We start from the raw sequence: 4,603 nt of genomic DNA on the forward strand, positions 1-4,603 counted from the left end.
TTGGGCTGCTAAGTAAATCTTTTATTCGTACAATTCTTGTGCAGTATCCATTTTCTTAATTTAGAGAAGACTTGCATTACCTACAACAACATCATGTCGTTTACTCATTTTGCCAAAAATTCTAAAGAAACCAATATTCTTTATTAACTAGAATATTCTGATGACTGCCAGATAATTTTTTTATTTATAAACACCATTAATTACATTAATCTGACTTTCGCAAATTCTGGCTTAGCACGCTACTAGGTAGGGATTGGTGTCACACCCCAACCCTTATGACGTATGCACTTACTATAAATAAATTTAAAATTTAATTTGAATAATCCACGCTGCAAGTAAACACACATTATATAATTTCAAAAATCAACATTTATCAAGTACATATTTCAAAACATTCTAAACCGTAGTGAGACCCTCTCACCACTCTATATACTATACATTTATCTACATGCAAAAAAAGATGAGGAAGAGAAGTTGCCAAAATGCGTCAGCCGCCAACCCTTATAACATGTGTTCCTATGACCCATATCAATCAAAAACTTCACTGATATCTTATTCCTGAAAAATATTAGTGGTTTATATGAGCCACAACTTAGTGTATATAAACCTTACATTTAATTCCACACCCCAGATATCAATATATTCTTTAACCAATATATATAACAATAACCAACAAATATTAGAAACAATTTCATATACATATGCATATGGCACTCTGTTCAATTTATTATTTTGTGACTGGTCAAGCCTGGTATCTGCCTGGGATTTCCGTTGTATACGACCCTGTCACGACCGCATTTTGCTAAGGATAGCGAAAGCGGGTAAATCGCGACTAATGGGGGATTAAAGAAGCGGGGGAAGAAAGGGGGAAAGAACTTGTGAATATACTTGAAGGCCAAGTCGAACATTTCATAGATTAGAAGTCAAATGTACCATTTCATGGTCTTAGAACTAGAATAAATATTACATCAATAAATCAGAGTTCGAAGGTGAGATTCTAAGATGTCTCACTTCACAAAAGAGCAGCGGAATAAGTCCATACTAGACGACTTCGTGTATGAAGACACGAATCGTGAGAGATCCACTTGATTATTTAGTAGCATCGACTCCGATCATTTCTCCATCCTCTTGACGTTCAACCTGCACATTTATAAATACATGCAGGGCTGAGTACAGGAGTACTCAGTGGACACATGCCGAAAACAAAACATACAAGTATATAGTTGTCATCCATCCACAGTATCGCACGGGGGTTTTTCTTAAAAGGCCCGAGCATACTAAATTCTCTGTGATCTTAAAAGTCCGACTGCAGTCTAAGTTCTATTGGATCCTCGCCTTATCTGATAATCGTGTACCGTGAAGGTGGCCACCTTCAGCGGACACATAGCCGGCCAACAGCTGATGGCTCACGGCTCTCGTGCACATTATTCCGAACAGGATTTGCGGTCCTATTGGGAACCGAATTCTTTAAACTCGGGCTGGCATCGCCAAAACCCACGGGCTACAACCCCAACAGATAGGCCTCAAAACAAACATTTTATGGCATGACAACAACTTTAAAATAATCACTGCTTCATTTTGAGAAAAGATGATTTTTCATAATTTCACAAGTATTTGCTTTATATCCACACTATAGTGCTGGATATTAAAAGAAAGCCCACCTGATATGCTTATGTCTCAACTCAATTATTCGCTTTGGCTTCACTCGCCCTTGAGCAATTTATCCCTTGAAAAATAAATAGCGTAGCTAAGTCTTCTCCCCCCTACCCCTTACTCTTTTTCTTTCGAGTTATGGCAGCAGCTTATTCTTGGAAAGGAAATTCTCTATTGGGGTCTTGTGTGGCTTATGGTGATATATTGCTCAAATTGAAACCTTGTTAAGCTCTTGCTTATGATATTATGCTACTGAATTCTTATGGAGGGGGTATCATGCGGCTATCTCTAATTTGCATAGCTCTAAGCTCTTGAGCTTCAACTTAGTGTTACATGATTGCTATTGTTTTATCCTTGCTGCGAGGATCCTATGGAAATTCTAAGTTCTTGTTTCTAGCTATTCGTTGTTCTACATGATGCGATGGAGATGGGTGTTGAGGTTGTTTACCTCACTTGTTGAACTTGTATCGGTGGTGGCTGTCCTTGCCGTCACCACTCGCTGCCCTCTCCCTCCTCCCTCGCTGCTCTTCGCGCTTGGTGTTGTGTAGAATTTGTGGTGATGGAATGTGGTGGTGGAGGAGGTGAGGAGAGGTTGCTTATATGGTGCTAAGCTATTGAAAGCTAGGTTTGAGACTTGGAGTCAAAGACTCCTATTTTGGGCTTGTTAGCTCTCTTACTTTCGAGCTTGATGATTGTGAGATTCTTGCCGTTTTGGTGATTGTGGCTGATTCTCTTGGCTGATTTCTCGGCCTCGATCGACGGGGAGATGAGAGTTTGTCTCATCCTCTATTTTTGGGCTTGGGTAGGAGCTCGCTCTCCAATGCCCCTTTGTCTCGACTCCCTTTTGATGTTAGAGGAGATGGTGATCAAGATTTTCTCACCTCATGCTATACTTTGTAGCTTACTTAACTACATTATCACTAAATGCTCCATCTCTTTATTTAGCTTGTGCTTCCCTCTCTCTTTACTTGTGAGTCATCTTCTAATACCCTCTTTGGTGTTAATATTGCAGGTACAAGGCTGTAACTTGGAGCCTTATGGGCTGAAAATCGAGAAGGAGATTGAGGGGAAAAGAAAGAAGATGCTCCTCTAGAGATCCTTTGGCTCCATCACCAAAATAGCTAGCTTCCAACTTGCTCACTAGTGTAGGATAATGGTGTAGAAAAGATGTGTGTGTGTGTCACCCTCACATATGTAACATGTGCTAGATGTATCTCCAACATTCTTGTGTAATTTGTTCCTCAATTATTTATCTAATAAAAGCATAGCTTTACTTTTATCCTTGACACATAATTTCCTTGCACTTTATTTCATCCAACGAAAAAAAAACTTAAATTACTCCAAAGTCGAAAACAACGAGGAAAAGTACGATTACACAACTTCTAAGAGGAAATTAATTAAGCTACTAAATCCGATTTATCTCGAAAGAAAGGATCGAAATTTCCGGGGCGTCACAGACCCGAAGGTCCCTTTACATTATTTGACCTTTCCACGAAGGCCCCTCTTTGCATTTTGACATTTCCACTAAGGCCCCTCTTTGCATATTATCTTTGACCCGTAGAACCCAGGACAAGACTGTCACATATCCTCTTTAATCCAACGATTCAAGATATTCTAATGTCATATAAAAACATATTAATTGCACCAGTCACATATTCATTGCACCAGTCACATATCCATATCACATTTCACAAAATAAATCCAAATAACACAACTATATCAAATTCATATCATATAATCCAAATATTCACTCCACTCTAACACATAGCAATCAATCACATAAAATATGTAAAATTAAAAGTGTGATTTATACACACCTGATTAAGACATATAATCTAACCAAGTTTTTGATTCTGTCTCATGTTCCATAGCCCTCAATCCTGAAATTGAAAATATGCGTGTACTTCCTCTCCTAAATTCCAATCCTATCATTTTATTTTTTTTCCTAAAATTCCTCTCGTTTTAACTCTCTGACCCTCTCCTAATGAAAACCATGTTCTCCTTGTTTCCTTTTCTTTTATTAGTCATATAATCAAATAAACCGACTCACTTATATATTAATTAAAGCTCTCTTTTTTCTTTGTTAATATGGACGTCAAATATCCACCAAAATTGCAATCTTACACTCATTAATACACGTGTGACTCTACAAAGAGTCCTTATCCCTAATCCCATATTCTTACAATCACACATATATATCATATAATTATATTTACATAATACATATATTTCATCACATATACACATGTTACTACTATTATTTATATTTATATTGATTTAGGATCATAATCATTTCCTATGTAATCCCTATATATACGTAGATAAATACTAGAACTATATAGTACACATGCACACACATTTACTTAATTATTGTGCATATATAAATACTAATTTATATTATAAAATAATATATATATATATATATATATATATATATATATATAGAGGATGGTGATCGATTGAGATTATTTAGGCTAATTGAGAAATGAGATGCAATATCAGCCACTCATTTTTATTAAATGAGTGGTCAAGATTTTGGCACATAATAAATATTTTTAGATTAATTTAATATGAAAGGGTAAAACTGTCTTTTTGCATTTTAATCTAGGGTTCTTCAGCATATTACCGTGAGATTGGCGATTCTTGTGAGATTTTGCGATTTCCGTCAGATCACTGATTGAATATATTTTAACGATTTATGATTCAATTGATTCGAAAATTAGACTCAGACGATTTCAACGATATCTGATTTGCGATTCAATTTTTGAAAAAAAGACGATCAGTTCGACGGATTTCTGTGTTGATTTTGAAGTTTTTCGGTCGATTTTACCGATTTTGAAGTTCTTCAGCTTTCAATTGCGATTTTGGTGAGAATTGCGATTTCGTGAGATATCTGATTCAATTGATTGAAACAATTTCTGATTCAATTGACTCAAAAATTAGAATGCAG

At 36.2% G+C, this 4,603-nt stretch overlaps 1 long non-coding RNA gene across 1 annotated transcript; it reads left to right on the top strand.

Annotated features, from left to right (window-relative positions):
- The first annotated feature begins 1,751 nt into the window (after positions 1-1,751).
- On the top strand, positions 1,752-2,932 carry LOC125193360. The gene is made up of 2 exons (XR_007171568.1): positions 1,752-2,515; positions 2,666-2,932. It is a non-coding gene; the product is annotated as an uncharacterized LOC125193360 (long non-coding RNA).
- Positions 2,933-4,603: the final 1,671 nt, after the last annotated feature.

This window comes from Salvia hispanica, chromosome 6 (assembly GCF_023119035.1).
Source record: "Salvia hispanica cultivar TCC Black 2014 chromosome 6, UniMelb_Shisp_WGS_1.0, whole genome shotgun sequence".
NCBI classification, from domain to species: domain Eukaryota; kingdom Viridiplantae; phylum Streptophyta; class Magnoliopsida; order Lamiales; family Lamiaceae; genus Salvia; species Salvia hispanica.